This window comes from Phacochoerus africanus, chromosome 9 (genome assembly GCF_016906955.1).
Source record: "Phacochoerus africanus isolate WHEZ1 chromosome 9, ROS_Pafr_v1, whole genome shotgun sequence".
Lineage (NCBI taxonomy): Eukaryota > Metazoa > Chordata > Mammalia > Artiodactyla > Suidae > Phacochoerus > Phacochoerus africanus.
Window position 1 is genome coordinate 32258351 of NC_062552.1, and position 13852 is coordinate 32272202.

The following is a 13852-nucleotide window of genomic DNA, read 5'->3' on the forward strand; positions in this document are numbered from 1 at the left end:
TGAGAAGGCTTGGGGTAACCTGGGGCCAGGCTGGACGGCCCTGGAAGCTCAGAGGGAGGTGTGATGGACTCGGAAACCATCACAGATCTTTTTGGGGAAAGGTGCCGCGAGAGAAGGCAAAGACGATGCCGCTGCAGCCCGGACCACCTACGTGGCCGCGCGGCCGCTGCCTATGTGCGGGCCTTTGCACATGCGGGCCCTTCCCTCCAGGGCGCTTCTCAGACCTCTGATGGCCTCACGGACTTCCTCTCCCTCTTCAGGTCTAGCTTACAAGGCCTGACCTCCTCTGAGAACCTCCCCTGGCCTGTCGCTAGTTGTCCCTCACACTGGGCACGTTTTCTTCGTGGACTCAGCGCCATTTGCATTACACGTCTGTAGGCGTGATCAGCCTCGACTGAATGTCTAGCTCCACCAGGAGGCTGGAAGCTTCCGGAGAGAAAAAATATGCACTTCATTCACATTGTAGACGGCCTGTAGGCAACTGTCGAATGAACAAGCGGGCCCAAACGGGGGAGGCAGCAGTGTTGCGGGGTGGGCAGGCAGTGTTGGGGGACAGGCAGTGTGTCTCTGGGCCCAGTTTGGGTTACCACTGTCTTTCTGCTTTTTTCTCGCAGACCTGTTTCCTCTTTTTCTGTCTCTCCTCTGTCTTTGATTTCCTGTGAGTCTCTTAAACCAGTAAAGACACCATCTGAGAGAAAGGGGAGGATGTTTAGGGTCCTGTGACAATAGGGGTCCCCCTGAACCGGGAGGTGGCAGCAGGGGGCAGTGGCAGCAGGGGGCAGTGGCACCCTGGGAGTAACTTGCAGAGGCAGCAGTCTGGTGAGGGAGGGGCCCTCTCCCTCTCTCTCTCTCTCTCTAGCAAGAGCCAGGGTCAGCAGCAGCCCAAAGCCACAAAAACTGACTTTAAAAGTCCTCCTAAGAGCTGCATCTTTCGACTCCCCCCAAAACAATTGCGCCTTGTGCCCTAGGACACGGCGCGAGTTACACACTTAAAGCAGTTTCCACAGAACCGCATTCAGTTGGTTTTAAACTCTGGGGAAAGCTGGCAGCCTCTTTGTGGGTTTTTTTTTAAAAACTAGGTAGAGGGACAATTAAACCTTTATGGGCCCCAGAATGTACCTATGCAGACATAAATAAGGATCGGTCTTCATCAGCCGAGAGAATCCACTTTCTGGCAGCAGATATATTTTTCTGCCATCGCAGGACACAGTTGAGCTCACGTCTGAGGGGCCTTTATGATCAGGGCAGGTGACGGGGGTTGATGGGAGCAGACGTAGAGCTTTGACCCTAAGTTCTCAAAAGGGACACATGGCAGGCCTTGGGCTTAGCTGGTCTTAAGTAAATCACAAACTCCCAAAGCCTCCCCCCAGAGCCGCCAGGGTTCTTAGGCCAAGAACCCTCATCCTGATTCCCACTTGTGTTACTTTGGGCCAAAACGGTCCATTTGTCAAAGAGTCCTGACTTCTTTATTCCCAGTCTTACAACACAATACAATGCATTCACATATTTACAGTGCAGTGTCCTTGAATGATCAGGGTGATTTTTTTTTTAATCTAATAATATCATTAAATGTACCACGGGGCCCTCTTCTTAAAGGAACATTTGAGTAAGACTCTTTTGTTAAGCGAATCAGCCTTTTGTAAAGGCAAATCATCAGCTACCAAGTTGTTCTCCAAATCTGAGATTTTACATAAGAGATTTTCTTAAACCAGGGGCCCACTTTAGATGGGCCTTTTATTTTTCTGACTTGGACAAAGACAAGCCTTTCCTGAAGAGACGTTATTGGACAGGGATGAAGGAATCTCAAACACTTGGAAAATAAGTCAGTTTCGATCATTCCTGTCATCCACAATTCTCTAGAACCACCAGCCTAAAATAAAGTATAATGCTCTCCTGACAAAGAATCCAGCTGCAGATGCGAGGACCAGTCTATTTGAAGTCAGTTTCAAAAGAAAGGCAGAGAACAGGGTTTTTTGGAAAAGTTATTGTTGTTTTTATTGTGGTAGAATGCATAGCATAATATTTATCATTTTAACCATCTGTTGAGTGTACAATTGGGTGGCATCAAATAAATTAAATCCACAATGTTGAGTAACCTTCACCATCATCTCTACCCCAAAACTTTCATCATCCCCAGCAAAACCTCTGTACCCTTGAAACAGTAACTCGCTCTTCTCTCCTTCAACACCCCCTCCCTCAGCTCATGGTAACCTCTATTCTACTTTGTCTCTCTAGACGAGAACAGCTTTTTTTCTTCTAATTTTTTAAAATTAAAGGGTAGTTGATTTACAATGTTCTGTCAATGTCTGCTGTATAGCAAAGTGACCCAGTCATACATATATATATATACACATTCTTTTTTTTTTTCTTGCACTTGAGGTCCTTTTGAGGTTAATTAAAAACAAATTATTATAGTTGATTTACAATGTTCTGTCAAATTCTGCTGTATGGCAAAGTGACCCATTATACATATATATATATATATATATATATATATACACTCTTTTTCTCATATTATCTTCTATCATGTTCTATCACAAGTGATTGGATATAGTTCCCTGCAAAGAACAGCTTTGCAGTCCAGTTTTATTTTGGGGCTTTTCCCTTCCCATGGCGCCACAGGGGAATGGGGATGTCGCGCCATCCTCCTTCCACCCTGTGGGCTCTTCCCAGCGCGGCCGCCCCCTCCCCATTCCTCCATTGACAGCATCTTGGCGATGAAGCCCAAGCTCATTGGAATGGTTTAAACTTGCAGAGGGGCTGCAGCCCCCCGCGGGAACAAAAGGAGGTCACTGGGTCTGAGTCTCTGTGACAAGCTCAGGAATGGCAAGAATTTTCTGACTTCAGAATCTGAGGAAGTAGAACATGATGAACTAGATGGCTTTTTGGGTGTCTGAAGCCTGCGTGAGCCTGTCTGTGGCCCATGTTCAGGGCCCTGCAGTGACACAGTTGGTATCAGAGAGCTGTCGGGCTGAAAGAGATGGGAATTTGAGAAGGGACCCAGAGGGCTCCCTCGGACACCCTCAAATTCCCTGCTATAGCATTTCAGACGCTGAAAAACACTGGCTAAACCACCCATAACCCCTGCATAGTTGACGTCTCTTGTACCCATCTGTGGCCCACAGAGTCTCACTGAGAATGACTCAGATGCTTCAGTTTGGGTTTTACTTTGCTCACGATGCTTGGAAAGTCTCAAAGGACCTAGTCTCCTCTGCCCATCCCCCTTCCCCAGGGCATAACTCACAATAACATGAGACTTTGTTTCTGAAATCTGATTTTTTTTTTTGGTCTTTTTTTTTTTTTTTCTATTTCTTGGGCCGCTCCCACGGCATATGGAGGTTCCCAGGCTAGGGGTTGAATCGGAGCTGTAGCCACCAGCCTACGCCAGAGCCACAGCAACGCGGGATCCGAGCCGCGTCTGCAACCTACACCACAGCTCACGGCAACGCCGGATCGTTAACCCACTGAGCAAGGGCAGGGACCGAACCCGCAACCTCATTGTTCCTAGTCGGATTCGTTAACCACTGCGCCACGACAGGAACTCCTGAAATCTGATTTTTAATTACTGTAAGAACCATATAGAGACCCCCAGCCTCACTTCCCCAAGCCTGGGACTGTGGGCCTGCTGGGGCTCCTGAAGTCAATGGGGTGAAGTGATCCCACGGCACAGAGAACAGGGAACTGTGGTCCAGTGGAAAGGGAATCCCCTCAAAAGCAGCAAGCCTGAGTTCCTTCTTCTGCCCATGTGCTGGTGGCCCTGGGTAAAGTCACTTCACAGCTCCCACCTCATTTCTCTAAGCTGGGTGGAAGCGCCCGTTGCCCCCAACTATGAGAATTAGTGGGAAGTGCAAGAGAAGCAAGGCATTCTGATTTCTGGAATGCTTGAAACAGGAAATAAAGTTTTTGTTTCCCATGGGTGCTGATATTAATGGAAATAATGGCTTCAGAGAGGTGGAGGAGGACTTTGGGGGGAAGGGGAGAGTGGATGGGTGTATTTTAGGACAGGTTGCGAATGAAGTTTTGGTTGGATCTTTGTGAAAAAATATTCAAAGACAGATGGAAATAAGCAGCCAGAGTGAGGAGAGAGACTGAGACTTACTGATAACAAGAACGGTGTCAGGAGGAGTTTCTGCTGTGGCACAAAGGCATCAGTGGTGTCTCTGCACCACCAGGACACAGTTTTGATCCTTGGCCCAGCACAGTGCATTAAAGGATGTGGCATTGCAGTAGCTGCAGCACAGGTAGCAACTGTGGCTTAGATCTGATCCCTGGCCCAGGAACTCCATATGCCACAGGGCAACCAAAAAGAAAAAATTAAAAATAAATTAAAAACAAGAATTAAAAAAAATGGTGTTAGGAGTTATGGTTGATAGATGGGGAAATAATAATAGTAACCAGATAACACATATCAAGTGCTTACCATGTGGCAGGCCCTCGGGGAGCCCTGCACATAGATAAGTAGCTATCATTCCCACAACAACCCTAGAGCAAAGATGTTGTTTTCACACCCACTTTACAGAGGAGGAGACCTTAAGTATCCTGCCCAGGGTCACACTGTGAATAAGTAGTAAGACAGGGACTTGAACTTGGGGAATCAGACCTCAGAGCCCTGGACCAGTCTCTTTCTAGGGCCGCACCTGTGGCAAATGGAGGTTCCCAGGCAAGGGGTCTAATCAGAGCTGTAGCCACCGACCTACGCCAGAGCCACAGCAACGTGGGATCCGAGCTGCGTCTGAGACCTACACCCCCAACTCAAGGCAATGCTGGATCCTTAACCCATTGAGCGAGACCAGGGATCAAACCCAAAACCTCATGGTTCCTAGTTGGATTCATTAACCACTGAGCCAAGACAGGAACTCCTGGACCAGTCTTTTTTTTACCAGATCAAGAAAAGCAGTGCCGATGGAGGACAGAACCTTGAAAGTACCTGGAAATGGTACTCCTATTCTTGATCAGCTGTGACCTAAAAGCAGATTCTGGGAAGATGAAGATGTGGGTCAGAAACAAACTGAGGACTACCCAGGTGTACCTAGTAGCACTGTCAATTAATTAAACTGGCTATGCACATGTAAGCAATTATCTTGAGTATTCACCACACGCCAGGCACCCTACTAAGCATAGATACATCACATATATTCTCATTTAGTCCCCTCACAAATCCTACAAAGGTGTTACAGTGCCGATTTTACAGGAAAGGAAACTGAGGCCACAAGAGTTAAGGTTCATACCCAGCGAGTAAGTCTCAGAGCTTACTCAAAGAAGCTGTGAACTCAAAGGAACTCAAAGCCAAGCTGTGTGCTTTCGGTGACAGCTCTAGAGTTGCCTCCTCCTCCTCCAAGCAGTCTTACCTGACTGCCCCTCCACAATCATGCAGTGAAATCTCTGAACATTTCTGTTATGTTTTGTAGAATTCCCTTGAATTCGCTTATAGTTGAAACCGGTATTGGAAGTCAATGCTTCCAGAAGCTGCTAAAGAGTTATCAGATGCCTTGAACCAATGTTGAAATTTACTAAGTGAATATTCGAATTAGTACCACCCAACTAGAATAACAGGATACCTCTAATTTCTGGTCCTTGAGAAGGCACTCCCAGCTCCTTCCTACCGGACCCAGTTCCATGGAGAAGCCTGATTGGTCTAAGGGGAAACCCCACCTCCATTATGGTGATTGGTTCAAAGAGAGCACGTGAGGCAAGTCAGGCAAATGAGGCACCAGGAGAGGTGTGCTAGAGGCATTGGGCCATGTTCTCCATCAGTCTATTTCATCATACTCCCCTCGAGGAAGGAGAGTCTCACTACTGGATTTTGACTTTGTCTTCCTAGGTAGGAGGCCAGGAACTGTTCCTGAAGACCACCAGCCTCACTGTGGAGAGAGTCTTGGGGAATCCCTGAAACCCTTGCCTAAGATTCCCAAGCATCCAGCCAATACATTCTTTATCAGTTAAGCCCTTTTGACTTGAGATGCTTGCAGCTCCCAGCTCCCACTGGAATTCAGGCAGCATGAACGCACAAACCATGTGTCTCTTTCACTGCTGTGTCCCAAGCCCTTACTATAGAATTAAGCACGGTAAGAGAACTCATGATATAGTTGAATGAGAGAGTGAGAGAGCATGAACCTTAATATCATAGACTCAGGGCTAGTATAGCTGGCAAACACTTTTGAAATATCAAATCCAAGTCTTCTCCCGTTTTTACTCTATAGTGAGAGAAGCCAGAGTTGCTTTATTGAAAAGGTTGTTATCCCTCTCATTAGGGCCGACACCCTCTAGTGCCCACAGCAAGGATCTTCAGTCTCTGTAAGGCAAGCATCCTAGAGGGGCTTTGATGCCACGCCCAAAGCCAAGTTCAAGTTGGAGAACTAGACACCAGGAAGGGCGAGCCGCCAGGCTACTAAAATGTCATCATCCTTTGATGACAGAAATGAGGACTCAGTTAGTAATAATAATAATAATGTTTATATTAAGAATTTAAGTACAGGGCTTCCCATTGTGGTGCAAAGGGGATCAGTGACATATCTGGAGCCCTGGGACACAGGTTTGATCCTGCCCTCCCAGAGTGGATTAAGGATCCACCATTATAGCTGTCCAGCTACAGTGTAGGTCAAAACTGCCTGCTGAGATCTGATCCCTGGCCGGGGAAGTCCAAATGCCAAGGGGGCAGGGGGTCCAAAAAAGAAAAAAAAAATTAAGTACAAAATATCTTTGAGGAGTTCCCCTTGTGGCTCAGCAGTAACAACCCAATTAGTATCCATGAGGACGCACGGAGCTCACGTCTTGGCTCAGTGGTTAATGAACCCAACTAGCATCCATGAGGATGAGGGTTCGATCCCTGGCCTTGCTCAGTGGGTTAAGGGTCCAGCGTTGCCTTAAGCTGTGGTGTAGGTTGCAGACGCTGCTCGGATTCTGCATTGCTGTGGCTCTGGTGTAGGCTGGCGGCTGCAACCCCTAGCCTGGGAACCTCCTTATGCTGCAGGTGTGGCCCTAGAAAAACGAAAAAAAAGATCCATGAGGATGTGGGTTCCATACCTGGCCCCACTCAGTGAGTTAGGGATCTAGGGTGTAGGTTGCAGAGGGGACTCGGATCTGGTGTTGCTGTGGCTGTGGTGTAGGCCCGGCAGCAGCAGCTCCAATTCGACTCCCAGCCTAGGAACTTCCATAGGCCTGGGGTACGGCCCCCCCAAAAAAAACCTTTGAATGTAATAGTTGGTTAATGTTTTAATATTGGCTGTTTCTCATGAACAGATGAAAGGAACTATATGTTTATAGCTCTATGGGCCTTTCACATGAAGCGCTCCAGCTGCACCCATGTGTGGATATAGGGCTGAAACTACCCAGGTTCCTTTGCTGAGGACAAAATTGCAAAATGAAAGCCGTAAAGCATTGGTAGACTTCATAACTCCCTTACATCACATTCAAGAATTCTTGTCTATGCTTTTTACATAATATTTTGCTATTTTGTTTCTTTTATTTTTTATTTTTTTATTATTTTTATTTTTTTTTATTTTCCCACTGTACAGCAAGGGGGTCAGGTTATCCTTACATGTTATTTTGTTTCTTTTAAAATCAACTTTATTGATATATAATTTCCATGAATAAAAGTCACCAGTTTTAAGCATATATTTTGATGCATTTTGACAAATATATATACCAGGTAACCACCACCACAAACAGAATACATCTCTCACACCCAAAATTTCCTTGTGCCATCTGCAGTTAATACCTATTTCCTTGTCCTAAGCCCCGCCACCAAGTTCTGCTTTTTGTCACTATAGATTAGTTTGCCTCTTTTCAAACTTCGTATAAATGGAGTTATACAATATATAGTTGTATTAGTCATCTAGGGCTGCCATAAAATACCACAGACTAGGAGACTTAACAGGAATTCTTTTCTTTTCTTCTTTTTTTTGGGGGGGGGCAGGGGGTGCCTGAGGCATGTGGAAGTTCCAGGGCCAGGGATGATCCCCAGTCACAGCTGTAACCTGAGCCACAGCTGTAACCTGAGCCACAGCAGTGACAATTCCAAGTCCTTAACTACTAGGCAACCAGGGAACTCCACAATAGAAATTATTTTCTCATAGTTCTAGAGGCGGCAAGACCAAGATCAAGGTGTCTGGTTTGGTTTCTCCTAAGCCCTCTTGCTTTGACATGCAGATAACTTTTTTTTTTTTTTTTGTCTTTTTAGGGCTGTACCCACAGTATATGGAAGTTCCCAGGCTAGGGGTTGAACTAGAGCTGCAGCTGCCGGCCTACACCACAGCCACAGCAATGCGGGATCCGAGCTGTGTCTGCAACCTACACACAACGACCTCACAGCAACACCGGATCCTTAACCCACTGAGTGAGGCCAGAGATAGAACCCTCGTCTCCTCATAGATACTAGTCAGGTTCGTTACAGTTGAGCCACAGTGGGAACTCCTGACCTGCTTCTCTCTGTATCCCCCACAGGGCCTTTCTCTGTGTGGGCATATCCCTGGTGTCTCTCTCTCTCTCTCTTTTTTAAATAAGGACACTAGCCCTATTGGATTAGGGCCCCACCACCCCTATGACCATATAACCTTAATTACCTCTTTAAGGGTCCTGCCTCCAAATAAAATCACATTGGTTAGGGCTTCAACATATGAATCTGGGGACACAACAGTCCATAACAGTAGTCTTTTCTGTCTGACTTCTTTGGGTAAGCATAAGGCTAGTATGATTAATCCATTTTTGCGGCATTTATCAGTAGTTTTTTTTTTTCCTTTTTATTGCAGAGTATTGGTCTGTTCTATGAATATACCAGTTTGTTTATCCATTTATCTATTGATGGATATTTGTGTTATTTCTAGCTTTTGACTTTATGAACAAAGCTTCTATAAATATTCTAGTACGTCTTTTTGTGGATGTATGTTTTTATTTCTCTTGGGTAAATACCTAGGTGTGTAATTGATGGATTATATGGTAAATATGTTTAATTTTATAAGAAATTGTCAATCATTTCTCCAAAGTAATTGTCTCATTTTATATTTCCACCAGCAGTGTACAAAAGTTTAAATTTTTCCACATACTTAGCAACATTTGGTATTGTCAATCTTTTTCTTCTTTTTATTTAAGAGATTCTGGTAATGGTGTAGTGGTTTCTCACTGTGTTCTTAATTTGTATCTCCTTGATGACTAATAATGGTGAGCATCTTTTCTTGTGCTTATTTATCATCCAGATGCTTCCTTTGGTAAAGAGTCTGTTCAAATATCTTGTCTTGAATTATTTTCCTATTTTTTAAAAATTTTATCGGCATGTAGTTGACTTACAATGATGTATTAATTTCAGGTGTACAGCTAAGTTCAATTTTGTCTGTTTATCTGTCTATCTAATCTCTCTCTCTGTGTCTCTCTCTATATATATATGTATTCTTTTTTCCCATGAGGGTATTACGGAATATTGAGTAGATTTCCCTGTGCTATACAGCAGGTCTTTGCCAGTTATCTGTTCTATACATAATAGAATGTATATTCCAGTCCCATCCCCCTAATTTATCCCCCGCCCCCGCCCGCCACGTTTTCCCTTTGGCAACCATAAGTTTGATTTTGAAATCTGTGAGTTTGTTTCTATTCCATAAATAAGGTTTTTTGTTTTTTGTTTTTTTTGTATTTTTAGGGCCGAATGTGTGGCATATTGAAGTTGCCAGGCTTGGGGTTGAATAGAGCTATCACTGCCAGGATCCCAGCCGTGTCTGCAACCTACACCACAGCTTACAGCAATGCTGGATCCTTAACGCACTGAGCAAGGCGAGGGATCAAACTCGCATCCTCACAGGTACTATTCAGATTTGTTTCCCCTGAGCCACGATGAGAACTCCTATAAATAAGTTCTTTTGTATCATTTTTATTAGATTCCACATATATGATATTTATCTTTCTCTATCTGACTTACTTAGTATGATAATCTGTAGGTCCAACCATGTTACTGCTCTTATTGTTGAGTTGTAAGAGTTCTTTACATATTCCAAGTACAACCTTTTTTTTTTTTTTTTTTTGGCTATGCTGTGTATTGGCTTAATGTGGGATCCTGGGGGCCTCAGCTCAGCAGTGAAAGCACCAAGTCCTAAAGTGCCTAGACCACCAGGTTATTATGCTTTAATAACCAATTAAAGCATATAACTCTTTAACTGGTTATATGCTTTGCAAATATTTTTCTCCCAGTCTTTTTTTTTTTTTTTGTCTTTTTAGGGCCGAACCAGCAGCATATGGAGGTTCCCAGGCTAGGGGTTGAATCAGAGCCGTAGCTACCGGCCTACACCATAGCCACACCAACCCAGGATCCGAGCCACATCTGCAACATACACCACAGCTCATGGCAATGCCAGATCTTTAACCCACTGAGAAAGGCCAGGGATCAAACCCACAACCTCATGGTTCCCAGTCAGATTCATTAACCACTGAGCCACGACGGGAACTCCCAGTCTGTCACTTTTCATTCTCCTAATAGTGTCTTTCATAGAGCAGAAATTTTTCATTTTCCTTAAGTCTTGTTTATCAGATTTTCTCCCCCCCCCCTTTTCTTTTTTTTTTCTGCTGCACCCATGGCATGTGGAAGCTCCTGCGCTGGGGATCAAACCCACACCACAGCACTGACCAGAGCCATAGCAGTGACAATATCAGATCCTTAACCTGCTGCATTGCAAGGGAACTCCCATCAGTATTTCTTTATGGATCATGCTTTTGCTGTCATATTGTCTTGAATAAAGGGAGTTTTACTTCTCCCTGGCCAGTATGGATGCCTATTTGCTCTTTGTTTTCTAGTTCCTTAAGATGGACACTGAAAATTATTGATTAGAGACCTTTTAAGTGTTAATTTAGTAGTAGCCCATGGTTTGATTTTTTGTTTGTTTGTTTGTTTTCTTTTTTGGCTGCATATGGAGTTCCTGGGCCAGGGATCAGATCCTAGTCACAGTTGTGACCTACGCCAAAGGTGCAGAAACTCAGGATCTTTTAACCCACTGTGCTGGGGCCAGGGAGCGAACCTGCATCCTGGTCCTGCAGAGTATGCTGCCAATCCTGTTGTGCCACAGGGGGAACTCCAGCAGCCCACAAATTTTGATACACTGAGTTTTCATTTTCTTTCCATTAAAAATACATTCCAGTTTCCCTTTTGTATTTTTTATTTGACCCATGAATTATTTAGAAGTGTGTTATCTAGTTTCCAAACACTTGGATGTTTTCCAAGACTCTTTTTGTTACTGACTTCTAATTTAATTCCATTGTGATGAAAGGACATATTTTTTATGACTTGAATCTTTTAAAATTTATTGAGACATTTTATAGTCCAGAATCTGGCCTATTTTGGTAAACATTCCATGTGCGGTTAAAAAGAATGTACATTCTTCTGTTGTTGGATGGGGTGTTCTATAAATGTCAATTGGATCAAGTTGATTGATGGTGTTTGTCTTTTATACCCTTATTTTCTACATACTTGTATATTAATTATTGAGAGAGCATCAAAATCTCTTATAACTGATCTATTCCTCCTTGCAATTCTATCAACTTTTGCATCACATAGTTTGAAACCCTGTTATTAGGTGCGTACATTTTTAGAATTAAGTCATCCTGATGAATCACTCACTTTATGATTATCAAATGATTTTCTTTCTACCTGGCAACATTCGTTGCTCTGAAATTTACTTTGTCTGATGTTAATATAGCCACTACACGTGTCTTCTGTTTGTTTGACAATGGTTTTTAAATGAATAATATATCATGGACATCTTTCTAAGTTTTAGACATCTTTTTTTGAGATATAGTTGACATAAAACATTCGCTTTGTGTATACACCATATTGATTTGATATTTGTATATATTGCAAAATGATCACCACAATAAGTCTAGTTAACATCCATCACCATACATAGTTGCAAATTTTCTTTCTTGGTGATGCGAACTTTTAAGATCTACCCTCTTAGCAACTTTCAAATATACAATGCGCTGTTGTCAGTTACGGTCATCATGAGGTACTTCACAGCCAGGTCCACCTTTCTCATGACTAGTGTTAGCATGGTATATCTTTACCATCCTTTTGCTTGCTCACAGATTTGTGTCTTTATATTTGAAAGGTATTTCTTATAAGCGCCATCTAATTTGGTCTTGCTTTTTCATCCAGCCTAACAATCTCTGCCTTTTAATTACAGCAGGTAGACCATTTACTTTTTTCTTGCCTCAAAGAAATATGTGAATTTTCTTGTTTGGTTTGGCGTGGTTTGCCTTTAATTGTGATAAAATATACATTACATAAAAATTGCTATCTTAACCATTCGAAGCATATGGTTTAGTAGTGTTAAGTCTATTCATATTGTTTTGCAAACAATCCCCAGGACTTTTTCATCTTGCAAAACTGAAACTCTATACCCATAAACAATAACTTCTCATTTTCCCCTCCCAGGCAACTATCATTTTACTTTCTGTTTCTATGAATTTGGCTGCTCTATTTACCTCATGTAAGTGAAACCATACAGTATGGACCATTTAGTCTTAATGTAATTATTGATATGGTTAAGTCTAAGTCTATCATTTTGCTATTTGTTTTACATTTGTTCCATTTCTCTTTTGTTTCTTTTTTTTTTCTCTTTTTCTGTGTTCTTTCGTGGTTTTTTGTTTTTTTTGCTTTTGTTTGACCGCACCCATGGCATGTGGAAGTTCTGGGGCCAGGGGTGGAACCCACTCCACAGCAGTAACCAGAGCCACAGAACAGTGCAAATGATGAATCCTTAACCCACTGAGTCACCAGGGAACTCCTCTGTGTTCTTCTGGATTGAGTGTCTTTTATGATTCCATTTTACTTCCTTTGTTGGCTTAGGGGTTATAATTCTTTGTTATTTTAGTGGTTGCTTTAAGGTTTATGGCATATATCTTAACACAGTCTACGTTTAATTGATATCATACCCCTTTACATACCGCAGAAGAACCTTACTATATAGAATATGCCCATTTCGTTCCTTCTGGCCTTTAAGCATTGTCAGACTTTTTACTTACACATGTATAATAAACCACACAATACACAATTTTTTTTTTTTGTTTAAACAGTTATCTTTGAAAGAGATACATATGGTTTAAAAAAAAAAAAAAAACCTACGTATTTACCTTGGTAGTTAACCTTTTCCAGTGCTCTTCATTCCTTTGGGTAGATCCATGTTTCTGTCTGGTATCATCTTTTTGCCTGAAGGAGTGCCTTTAATATTTCTTGTAATATACTTCTTCTTTTTTTTTTTTTTGTCTTTTTAGAGCTGCACCCTCAGCATATGGAGGTTCCCAGGCTAGGGGTCCAATCGGAGCTGTAGCTGCCGGCCACAGCCACAGCCACATCAACGAGGGATCCGAGCAGCCTCTGTGACCTACACCACAGCTCATGGCAATGCTGGATCCTTAACCCACGGATCGAGGCCAGGGATCAAACCTGAGTCCTCATGGATACTAGTCGGGTTCGTTAACCACTGAGCCATGGTGGGAACTCCCTCTATAGTATACTTCTTTCTGCTGGTGATGAATTCGTTCAGCTTTTGAATGTCTGAAAAGATCTGTACTGTACCTTCATTTTAGAAGATTCTTTACTGGGTATAGCATTTAGATTGAGAGGTTCTGTTTTGGTTTTTGGTTTTTTCTTTCAGGATTTGAAATATTTTGCTCCACTGTCTTCTTACTTTCAGTTTCCTATGAGAAATCTGCACCTCTCCTTGTATTTGTTTTTCTGTAAATAATGTGGTTATTTTTCTCTGGCTGCTTTTAAGATGTCCTTTTTATCAGAGGCTTTGAGCATTTGGATCCTGTGCATTGGTGTTGTTCTCTTTAGGTTTCTTGTACTTGGGGCTCATTGAGTTCTTGGATCTGTGAG